This window comes from Hydra viridissima, unplaced genomic scaffold, assembly GCF_058129835.1.
Source record: "Hydra viridissima isolate aposymbiotic clone 2 unplaced genomic scaffold, HvirCarnegie_v1 scaffold_2, whole genome shotgun sequence".
Taxonomy (NCBI): Eukaryota; Metazoa; Cnidaria; class Hydrozoa; order Anthoathecata; family Hydridae; genus Hydra; species Hydra viridissima.
The window spans coordinates 20,128,185-20,141,045 of NW_028324301.1; positions in this window are offsets into that span (position 1 = coordinate 20,128,185).

The following is a 12,861-nucleotide window of genomic DNA, read 5'->3' on the forward strand; positions in this document are numbered from 1 at the left end:
TGTAATTTTAATAAAAAAAAGAATATATCTTACAAAAAAAAGTATTATTCGTTTTCGTTGTATTTTCTTTTTCTCGTTTGTTTAAAAATAGCAGCATATTTCATCGAGTGTGACGTTAGATTATAATGAAATAATGTTCGTTGATCTGTCGAAAACATTCCATTTCTTAATTGATGCTCAAAATCAAAATATCCTCTTTGTTTATCTGTATATTTTTTCAAGTCTTCTTCTTCATCTAACAATCCACTATTGATTAAGTTTCGCAATCGAACCAGCTTATCCTCTATTTTAACAATTTTATTATGCACCCAATTTAAAATCGCATCAGCTTTAATTGTAAGCGAGAACGCCTTTTCAATTTTTTCAACTTTCATATCCGATGTAAGTTTGACATTAATGTTGTTATTTAATAAATGCGTTTCGTTTAACTCTGATATATATTTTTCCAAAAACGAAGTGTAACATAGAAGAGTCATTTTTTTTTGATATTTGTTTCGTTAGATTCACGTTAGATATAGAATAAAATGAAAAAAATCATGTAATTTATATTTTAGTAACAATGTAACAGGTGAATCAATAAATAAAATGTTACCAATAACAATCGATGTTGTTAATAGTAACAATGAATAATATTGATTAGGAACAAATAAAATGCCTGCAAAAGAAAAGTGACGTAATAAACAGGTGAATAAAGAAATCGATGTTGTTAAGGGTAGCAATAAATAATATTGATTAGACACAAATAGAATGTGTACAATATTAAAGCGATGGTATTGGTTGGGAACAAATAATAAAAAAACAGGTGAAATAACAAACGAAATCTATATAAACGATGATAAAGTTTAGTTGATAACATTCGATAAACGATTAATAACATGGATACAAACAAAATGGAAATATACGAAAAAGTACGAAAACGAAAAAGTAACGTTGATGAAAAGAATGATGACGTATTCGATGATATGAAAAAATCAAATGTTATTAAAGAAATTGGAAACGTTACTCAAGAAACAAACGATAAAGAGACTAAAGTAACAAAGCTATTTGAAAATGTAATGATAAAACGTTGTAAATGTGTTAATATATTTTGTTTTTGCGATATTGATATCGAATATAAGAAAATTTTTTTTTAGATGCAAAATAATAATGTTTGTTTATGTTCCAAGTCGATTATAGAAGATAAAGTTAAAACTGTAGAGCGATATCGTAAATTGATTAAGAATGAGATAAAAGATATTATGCAATGCGAATTATGCGAAGAAGTGTGGTTAAAAAAAGACAATATTGTATATAAATGCGAATGTTGTAAAATAAATATATGTAATAGTGAAAATTGTCAAGAGGAGCATCAGTGGAGAAAGGATTTTGATTGGCGACAATTTGAATTTGATGATATATAATTTTTTTGTAACGTTTTTTTAGATAAAAAAAATGAATACGTTATTAAGTGGTGATGAATTGATCAAGAAAATAAAACGATTGAAGAAGAAAATAAAGTCGTTGAAATACGAAAGGTATTTGTTGAATAAAGAAATGACAGATTTGTTATGCGAAAACGAAAATCTTATTGATAAAAACGAACAATATAAAATCACTCTGGCTAAACTGAAAAAAAATGTATTTGTATTAAAAAAAGAAAACAGACTCATGAAGACAATAAAAAAATAATGTAAAAAGTTATAACAATGTTAATAATTGTTTATCTTCTTTTGAAACGTCATTTTCTCTTGCTATATCTATTAATCTTTTTTGTAACGAAATCATTTTTTCGTTTTCTTTTAAAGTGTTGATCGAATCGTTTAACCAATAGTACGGTAATTTGTTTAAATCGTTTTCATGTAAAAACGTCGAGTTTTGAATGTTTTGTTCTGTTCTTAACCAATCAAATTGTTTAAGTAAAGCTTTGTTTTCGTTGTGTTGTAAAATATTAACTTCGTTTTGAAAAACGCGAACAGGGTTGAAGTCAGAAGACGATGACGGTGAATCGAGTAAGTACATTTCTTCTTCTTTATCTTCTATATCGTGTAAAAAAGCACGTTTAGCTATTACGTCGCAGTAATTTAAAAAAACATTTCTAATAAAGTTTTTAAATTGAAAAATTAAACGTTGATCAAAAACGGTGTTTTCTTGAAAGTGTGAAGCCAATATTTGTTTGAAATAAGACAGGTCAATATTTTGTTTGATTTTTTCAAAATGTTGAAAGAAAAGCGAAGCAAAATAAGCACACCAACCGCCACATAAAACAGTGTTGTATTTTTGATAAATCAATCGATTGTACGAAATGGTAAGATTTTGTATGTTGTTTTCCAACGAATAGCATTTGATAAATTGTGAAAAATAATAAAATTGCGTGTTTGCTTTTAAATCTTTTTTAGAATCTCGCAAAGTCGTGTCGATTTCGTTGTAATTAACAGATAAACTATCGATGTAGGAGTTTGTATTTATCAAACTCGCATTTTCAAAAAGTGCGTTGCAAGTTAAAAAAGACAAAGGAATTTGATGATCGAAACTTTGTTTACCGAAGCTATCGAAACAAAACAGATGATCTTTATCTATTCTCATTAACATTCGCCAATGTTCACCTTTTTTATATGACGGATCGCTGTTATATATAATAAAGCAACCTTTTCTGTTAAATTTTTTACTCAAATACGAATAATCGAATGCATTTTGTATTTCATCCAACGAATATACACCCAAATAATAATCGTTAAATAACGGTTCCGAAGTAAAATAATCGTGTAACGCTTTGTTTGTCACCATATTGTTATATAATCTATTTATCCTTTTTTCTAGTATAAATAATATATTTACATATAAAAATGATGCGCACCATTTATGAGAATGCGACAGAACAAATGAATAAAGGTAAGCGTTTATTTTTTTTATTTTGACACTATAATAATTCATATTCAACCTTTTTTAAAATAGTATATAATGGAAGAAAATAATATGAAAAAAAATATTAAAAAATGGCTATTATAAAGTATAAACCGAGGCGAATTATGATGGCGGATGATGACGATGATGATGATGTTGATTTTAAAATAGTTTCTTCGGTACCGGTTAATAATTCTTTGCCGGTAAAAAAACATAAAAAAAAATGGAGTAGAAAAAAATTTGGAAAAAGAAAAATTGAATGTAAAAAATTGAAATTTTGCAAACGAAAAACAAATTCGAGATATACCAACAATGCGATGAATAATAAATTAAATAGGGTTGGAAAAAGAATTGTAAAGTGGGTTTTGACTAAACGAAAATAATACATTTTTTTTTTAAAAGTAGAACTGCGAAGAAGATGGTGGTTGATGGACATAGAAAGTATTCAAATAACAAAAAATCACATATGCACAAGAGAAGTATCATTAACAAGAATGTGCGATCCTTTTGGATACATGTTGAATATTCACGCTATTCCGTGTCTAGATTACGATCATCTCGCATCTAAATATCGAAACGCGTTTGAATATTGTTGCAAATTTGTTCACAAATTACCATATTATCCAAAAGAAAGTTTGTTAATCGAAAACAAATCGTTATTCGCATCAACCAAAGTAATGTCGTGTAAAGACGTGAATGATTTTTTAATGAAACATATCGGTAAAAACGATGTAGTATTGTATAAAGGTGGAATACACGAGAAACGGTTTTGCGAAAAAAACAATATATTATCTTATAACATTGAATTGTTAGGCGTGCCTAAATTTGAACATATATCATCACCATTTAAATATGGACAATGTGGTGGACATATTGACGATGGCGAAATAATCCATTGTCCATCTGTTGAAATAATGACTTTTAATTATTATTTAACTCAATATTGTATGGAAGATTTATTTAAATTACGAAATATATTGCAATAATATTTATGATTTTTTTTAAGATGAGTTTTAGAAAATAACGAAGAGGAACCAATGGAAATCGATGAACCGTTGGAAATCGAACAAAAAAATATATCAAAAAATATAAAACAAGAAGAAAATCAAGAAGAACCAATGGAAATTGATTGATAATTAAAACAATGTATTTCATTTATTAACAATATATATTTTTTATTACATTTTAGATTTGATTTTTTTATAAATATATCGTCCTAATAAGGCTCCGCCAAGCAACGGTAAAGCAACAGGTAGTCCGCCGCGTTGTTTTCTTTTTTTGTATTTTTTCATTTCGTTATTGATAGCGCGATGAACGATTTTTCGAATTTTCTTTTGTTTTTTTTTTAAACCAGATCCTCGATATTCTTTCATGTATTTTCTTTCGTTGTTACCTCCTCGATAAGTGCGAAACGTAGTATAAGTAGACATTTTTTTTTGTTCTAAAGTTCTATGCGATTAAGATAATTCTTTTTATAATCTTCATAGCTGTCAAAATAACGGTCTTCATCGTTTAATGTAATGGGGTATAAATCTTCTCTGCGAACGAGGTATTTTCTTTTATCAATCGTGTGTTCGATAAAATAGCGATGAGTAGGAGCGTAAAAATTATCCAATTGATTTTTGTCTGTCGCTACTTTGGTTATTTTGTAAACATCGTTTCTGTTCCAATACGATTCGGTTCTCGTAGAAGGTTTGCTAAACGTGTCTCGATCGAGAGCTTTTGTTTGTCTTCGATAACATAACGTTCCCACGGATAACGGTTTTAAAATCGGTTTCTTTTCTTTTTCTATTCTAGTCGTATTGTTGTATTTCCATTGGGCTTTTCTCTTTTTTTGCGCCGATACGCGATCTTTCATTCGCATTATTTTACTTTCGTCGGTGTTTGCATCTAATTGAACAGGCGAGAAACCGCTATACGAACAAGGAGTAGAATTGATGACGTCTTGCAATTCTTCAATATACGCGTCCCAATTTTTTTTTACGCTAAGCTGTTCGCTCATTTTTAATCGTCTTACTAAAGTCTTTAAAGTATAAATAGCTCTTTCCGCACGGTACGCATGACCCGTCCTGCTTGAAAAATGAACGACGTCGTTTTTTTTGCACCAATTTTTAAATTGAGAATTGAAAAATTCTCCTCCTTTATCTGTTTGCAAATGAACGCGTTTGCCAAACACTCTTTCTATTCCTTCAAACATGTTTTCAAAAGCTTTTGTAACTGTAGAAGGTTTTTTGTTTAGACAGCTTCGCAAATATATCTTTCTCGAAACGCCATCGATCATTACCAAACAATATTTAGGTCTAAATATTCTCCTGTCGACGTTAAACGTTCTCATATCTGCCAAATCGGCATGAAAATACGTTCTAGGTTCGTTATACCTGTTCATGTCTGTTTCGTACGAATACGGTTCTCTCGGAGCTTCGCTTTTATCAAAATCGGTTTTGGTTTTTATTTTTTTCGTTGTCGACCAAGCCTTTAACAATTCTTTGAGCGAAACAAATTCGTTTTGCGTTTTTAATACATCGTTCAACAAAACAATCAATTTTTCGTCTGTTTCGTTTTTAATTTGTTTCACATCGCTCAAGTAACGATAAATTTTATCTCGTCGGGTTAAAATAAACAGTTTGCTTTTAATGTTTGTTTTCCATCGTTCCACGAGGTCTTGCACGTTAGTCAGTGTTGTCATGATCGTGCGATCGAGTGTTGTATGATATTGGTTGAATTAGCAATTTCACCTTTTCGATCGATAATTCTTCAAAAATATATTTTATATAATTTCTTTCGTTGTCGATCGAATCGTTTCCGAACAATTTAAAAAAAGCCGACAAATAAATAGGCAAATTTTTTGTTTTGGAAGTCAAAACAGAACCCATTACCAAAAACATGATGAAACGAGCAAACACGTCAAATATTCCGTGTGTTGTTTCGCATAAATAAGCGTTAAAATTGAGCAAAAACCTATCAACGAGATCCTCCTTCGTCACGTTCGCATGATACGTTTGAAACACCCCGACCACATCATCGTCGGTTCTAAACGGTAACTCTTTTTTAAATACAAAACTCTGATAAATCAACGGTAAAAATTCGTCCCATTCGTTTTCCTTTGCAAAACCCGAAAAATCCTCGATAGCCTTTAACAGCGGTGCGGTTTCTTTTATAACGTATTCGTGTTGCTTTTTTAGGAATTCGCTCATTGCCGTTGTTAACTCTTTCGATTGATAATCAAATTTGGCGTAACGACATAATAACGTTTTTTCCCATTTTATCAAATTCGTTTTTACGTTGTCAAAAAAGCGTTTGGCTATTGTTCCCGTTAGAGTAGGAGATTCGCCGAGCCACGATTTTTCGAGCAAACCGCTCATGATAGGATAATAAGGATCGTCTTGTAAATCTCTTTGCACTGTGACGTGTTCCAGTTCGACGTTGGTTTTTTTAAAGTTAACGTTGTCGGCTTTTATTTCCATCTTCCATATTTTCGAAAACGGAAACGAATCGTCGACAAGCGATATTCCTCCCGTTACCGAACGAATCACGTTTTGATAGAACGAAATTTTATCTCTGTCTTCGAGTTTAATTTCGTTTGGTTTGTTTTTGTTTGTAAGATGATCGTATAGCTTTTTTAAATTTTCGTTTGTCTTTCGCACGCTGTTGCCGTATACGATGAAAATATTTAAATCGTTTAATTGAGGTAGAGTTATTTCTTTGCGATGTCGCACTTCCATGGTGAAGCTGTATAAATCGTCCCATCCTATAGTGACCGGAGTTTGACACATTCGTTTTAAAAACACACGTTCGTATTCGTGTTCGTAAGACGACGAGTCGGGAAACGTCAAACGACCTTTAAATTGGCAAAAACGTAACAAATATTCGTCTTTGTGCATTTGTTCGACGTATTTTGTTTTTTCTTCTTCTTCTTCTACACGCATTTTTTTTTGCGCAGAAGGTGAATAATTCGACACGGTCTCGCTTATACCGCTCAAGCTCGAACTCGTTAAACGATAATTCGTACCTCTTTGCGAACGAAGCAAACGAGACAATTCCATTTGTCTCACACGATCCGAAAACGCGTTGGTGTAATTGCGTTTTACAAGTTGACCAAACAAACTGCCGTTTCTTCCCGTTTGTTCCCACGTTTCCCATAAAGCGTTATCGGTTACGGCTACGGTTTCGTTTTGCATGACGTTTTGCAATTTCATGTCTGACAGCGCCATGCGATTGTATTCTTGTTCGTTTCTCATGCGATAAGTAAAAGGATCTTGGTTTAAATTTTGAAACAAAAGTTTTGAAGGTAAATTTTCAAACGCGATTTGATTTTCCTCTCGTTTTCTATCTCGATCTTCGTCGTTATTTTCCACTTCATCTTTATCGTTATCGTTAGCATCCGCATCTTTCACAAAAAGACGCTGTCTTTGCCAGACGTTTTCTCTCATGTTTTTTAACAAATCAAAAACGGAATTTAAGTTCATTTTTTTTTTTTTTTTTTTTATTTCATATAATCGATATCAAATTTTAATCTTAACAAATCTATAATGCAAGTTTTTTTTTTCTTCGTAAGACACGACATGTACTTGGTTGCGTGAACGTTTATTTGTTGCAAGTATTTATGGAAATTGTTCGAATTGAAATACTCTTTTAACGCCGTTATGTTTTCGCAAACAAACGCTTTTATCGATTCGTTTTTGTCCTTTTGTTTCCTTCCAGAAAACGCGTAATCGTCGGGATACGGATACAAATGTATTTTTATAAATTCTTTTATCGACGATGCGACGTTTTCTTTAAAACATTTAGCAAACATTTGTTTTTCTTCTTCGCTCATCAATTCGCATTTGCCAAACTGAACAGGATTGTAATGTTTTATCATGTGCAACAACAAAATTTCAATTTCGTTTCGATCGAAATCTTTACGTTGTTTCATGTTCGGTATATGATACATGGCTCTCAATTTGAGTTTGATTCTCGTGTTTTGTCTTTTTAATTTTTTTTTGTCGATTTGTTCGATCGAACGCCGTTGTTGTTGTTCTTCCTCTTTTAACGATAAATAAGCGTTTAATTCTTCAAACCATAATTCGTCGTACGTTTGTTCGAAAATGTTTGTTTTTTCTTTTTCTTGCACAATTTCCGTCAACCAATTATCGTTATCGTAATCTTGTTTCAAACTATTGCTCATCATCGTCGTCATCGTCATCTTCGTTTCGTTTTATTCGTTTGAGCAAAGCGTTTGCTCGTTTGATTAACGATCTTCTTTTTCTTTCTTTTCTTTCTTGTCGTTGTTGCTGTCGTTTTTGAAAAAGAATCGTTTCGTCCTCGTTGCACGCTTTTATACGTTTTTTTTCATCGACAATCGGGGGGTTGATCTTTTTAATTCCGGGGGTTCGTTATAACACGATTTTAAATAAAAATGTTGATTGCGATCTTTAACTTTGACGTACGGAAAAGCTTGAAACGATACTAGTTTTTTAGCGACGCTCATGCTCGAATAATCGAAATCGCATTCGCCTTTAGCGTCTACAGGCACAAACACTTCTTGTCGTGCGGGATTGTCTAACGAACTTCTCAATCGAGCCGCGCTGCTATTTTTTCGAAAAAAAGCCAAATGTTTTCCCTCTTTTGTTTTATCGTCTAACAAATCGACTATGGGATGTTTCAATCTGCTTCCGCCAGACGGAAACTCGTTACGAAACATGGCGTGAATAGCAGAACACGCGTTAAACGCGATGACCAATTTGTAATGAACTTGTAAATTTTGCCAATGAATCGAATGATTGGGAACGCTATGAAATACGGTCATGGTGCCTAAACCGTGATGCGAACCGCTAGAGCATAGCGTTAAATATTGTTCGCTTTTTACACACAAAGGGCTTATATCGTCAAAAAGAATCAACGTTTTGATGTGTCTTTTTTTGTTGTTTTGCACGCCGAACGCTTCCAAGCTCAAAGAAGAAATGCGCAGTATTTCTTGATCCAATCGTTCCACGCTGTCTATGATGGTCAAATATACGGCTCGAATGCGATTGTAATCGGAACTCACAATGGAACGCCAAGCTTCGAGTTGCGAGGGCGAAGTTTGTCTGCTTTGCAAAACAAAAAGCAATTCCGCGTGAGGATATTTACCGGATTTGATCAGGTTCAAAGCCAAAGTCGTTTTTCCACAATTGGTAGGACCCAACAAAATGGCGTTTTCAGGATAAACGTCTAAACGAGGTTCGAATATGAGATGTTTTGCCTTTTGTTTCTTTTCTAACGATCCGCCATCGCTTCGTTCGGTATAACACGGTTCAAAACCTTTCTCTTTTAACAAACGAAACAAAAAATCTTTTTTTTTTTTATCGTTTTCTTCTTCTTCTTCTTCATCATCTTCTTCTTGTTGTTGTTGTTGTTGTTGTTGTTGTCGATCATCTTCTTCGTTTTCGTCTTCTTGTTGACGTTGCTGTTGTTGTTGTTGTTGTTGATCGTCTTTTTCGTTTTGTTGATTTTCAAAATATTTTTCTCTTTCTTTTATTCTGCGAATCATTTCATGAGTCATTTCGTTCATCATTTTTTTTTTTTTTTTTTTTTTTTAAATAATATACATTACACACGTCGTCATATAAAAATAAAAAAAATTTAATAACAATGTTTCTCTTTATATTCTTTTTTTTTTTTTACAAACGTTTGTTTCTTTTAAAATGGGGAAGGGTGTGTTGTTCGATCATCGCGCGTCTATTTCGATAAACTAACCATTCGTTTACGATCTTTTCTTCGCACTCTTTCAACGTTGCAATGTGGTCGTCGCTACACATTTTTTGCATATCGCCTTTGCAACTCTTGTTCAAATCTCGAACGGGTTTTAAACGATAATGATCGCGTATTTCTCCCATCACGCCGTCGTTAAAAATGTAAAGTTTGCTGTTGATGTTTTTAGCAAAGTCGAGCGTGTTTTCTATAATGCGAATTCCGTTTACGCTGCTTTGCATGCGATTTTGCAACACTCTTTTTGTTTTTTCCACACCGTCGTCATCGTCGTCGATTTTACAAACGTAATCTTTGAAACAAAGCGCCGTTTTGTTCATGCCTTTGGCCGTAATTTTTTCGTTTTTGTCGCGAGTTTTAAAATTGATTTTTTTTAAAGAATAACACTTGGGAGCTAAAGCTACAGCTTCTTGTATGTACCACGGCGAAGGCACTTCTTCTTGAAAATAATCGGCTTCTTTGGCATGACTGTCGTCGTAACGATAATCGTTCTTGTCCAAATTGCTGTAGTCTAACCATCGTCTAGTATCGGGATTTTCGTAAAGACGTCTGTCTATATAATCTCTAAATCGTTCTGCATCGTTATCGTACGAATAATGGTTAACGGCCACACCGTACGAATCCGTATCGGCCAACAACAATTGAACGTCGCATTCGGGCAACGCTTGTTGAAAACTCCAACGAAAACGATTGATTTGATTTTTGGCCAACGACAAAACGGTAGCGGCTGTCAATCTCAAAGACTTCATTTTTTGTTTTCTCTTTTCGCGAACGACCAAAAAAACGCATTCGTTCAAATTGTCGTCTTCTTCTCCAAACACCCATTCCAACACGTGTTTTTCTTCTTCACCGTCACCGCTGCCGCTGCGACGATAAGGCGGAGCCAAACAAACGATCGATTTGCTGTCGCGAACGAGGCATTCTCTCAAATATTCTTTGTAATAATCGTCGTAAGTATAATCGGGAGTAACGTACGTTCCGTCTAAACGCACGCGATGAGCAAAAGTGTCCAACTTGTATTTTTCGACAGGCTCGCGAATCAAATTGCCGCTGTCGTCTACGAACAAATACAAAAATCGCGGGTCGATCATTTCCGTCGCTTCTTCCGTTGCAAATCCTTCGCTATCGTCGCACAGCATTTCGATCACTCTTCGCGTGCGAGCTATCGTTCGTTGCAACGTTTTTTCTTGATGGTTCACGTGCATGCTAGTGTTGTGTTTAGCGGCGTCTTGACAAAGCCAACCGTAATGTCCGTTGGTGCAAAGCTTGCAATTTTCGGCCGTAATCTTGTCTCCTCGCAAAATAGCTTCTTGTCTGCGAGCGATGTTGTTTTTCACCATGTCTCTCGCCAACGGAAAAGTCCAACACGGCACCACGTAATAAATTTTGTTCAATCGACAACCCCAACGTTCTATCAAGTCCAACAAGCACGGAAAATATTCCACCGTGTCGTGCGCCGACAAACGAAAAACCAACTTGGGCGTTTTGTTCAAAGGCAACGTGTACGTTCCGTTTCTCAACTTTTTTCTCGTTCTTTCGATTTCGTAAGGACTCAGTTCTTCGGGAACGGTTTCGCGTTTTTCGATCATGGGCGAATAACCTCCCATCGCGTCTTGGTATTCTTCTTTCATCTCCACGTTGGCGTACACCAAACACGTTTTGCCGAATCCGTTTTGAGAAAAATCGCCGTATTTCGCTCTTATTTGTTCCAACGTCGCGCACGAATAATCCATTTCGCCCGCTTGAAATATCAAAGGTTGCAACTGCGCTCGAGCGTATTGTCCGTTTTCGTCGTACATTTTTATGCATTGTCGATACGAAGGCAGTTTGGCGATCGGATAATCGTCCGTGTCGGCCGCGTATTTGCATATTCCGTTGGTCGCCATTCCGCCTTTGAGCATTTTTTCGATCGTTTCGTGATGTTCGAGCGATTGAGGAAAACGAATGGATATTCCGGAGTTGACAGAATTGAACAGGCTGGCAAATTTAAAAACGGAAACCACCTTCATCATGTGATAACCCGTGTTTTCGAACATCTTGTTGTCAAAATCGATCAACACGGCTCCCAAACTCGTAGTGTCCATCGCGGCGTACAATTTCAACAGAGGTCTCAACGTTTTCAACTTTAACAGCTCCCACATTCGTTTCGTGTTGGCGTAAGCGGGTTCTATTCTTTTCATTTCGTCTTCTTTCGTTTTGCTTTTGCTCAAATGGTTTTCTGCAAACGTTTCTATCGACGGACAGCGTTCGTATTCGAAATCCAAACGTTCGTCGTTAATGTGTTGATAGGGAAACACCGTTTTTTTGTTCAACAACGAGCGCAGTTCTTTCGTTTCGTTTTCGTTCAAATCGAGGTTCGCAAAAAGGTTTTCTTCTTTCAAAAACGCCATCATGTTTTCTCGCACTTCGGCTTGCAGCGTTTCTCCGAGCATGGAAGTGGCAGAATCCAACGATTGGTTCAATATTTTTAAACTGTCCAACACTCGCACCGCGTTGTCAAACGAATAAAGCGCGATTTTCGAAGAGCTCTTGGCGATCGCAAACAGTTTGTCTTCCAACGACACGTGTCGACACGTCTCTTTGTATTTTTCTTCTTCTTTTTCTTCTTCTTTTTTGTCGTCGTTTCGATTTTCATCGTTTTCTTCTTCGTCACCGCCGCGAGGCATTTTAAAAAAGCTAAAACAATTGCCAAACGAACAGTTCAAGTTCAACACTTGATTGTCAAACCACGAATTGTGAGCGTACACGTTTATAACGGGATCCAGTTCGATTCGAGCGCCGTAACTCATGTTGCAGCTGTTGTGAGCCAAACCGATCGTTTTTCCCGTCCAATGACAGTGATCCACCACCACGTGATCTTCGAACAATCTCATTAGCTTTTCGTGTTGCGCGGCGTACGCTTTGCTCAACGCTTCGTTACCGCCGTACAATATTTCTCTCGTTCCCGGTTTTCTACCGTCGCCGCACAGTTGATAAGCTTTGCTCAGCATCACGTTGAAAAACACGTCGTATTCGGGTCGCGAATCGCCGTACGCTTTTACCATTTCGATCCAAGGGTGTCTTCTTTTTTTCAAGCTTTCGTAAATCGTCTTCAGCCTTTGTCGAAACTCTTCGCCACCGCCGCAGCCGCCGTCTGCCGTGAGACGTTCGTTGGTCATCCGTTCGTAAAACGGCATCAAAAGGTTCCACGTTTTTTCGGGTTCGGGTTCGCTGAACAGTTCGAGATCGAACACCTCTCTGTCCGTAGCGTCG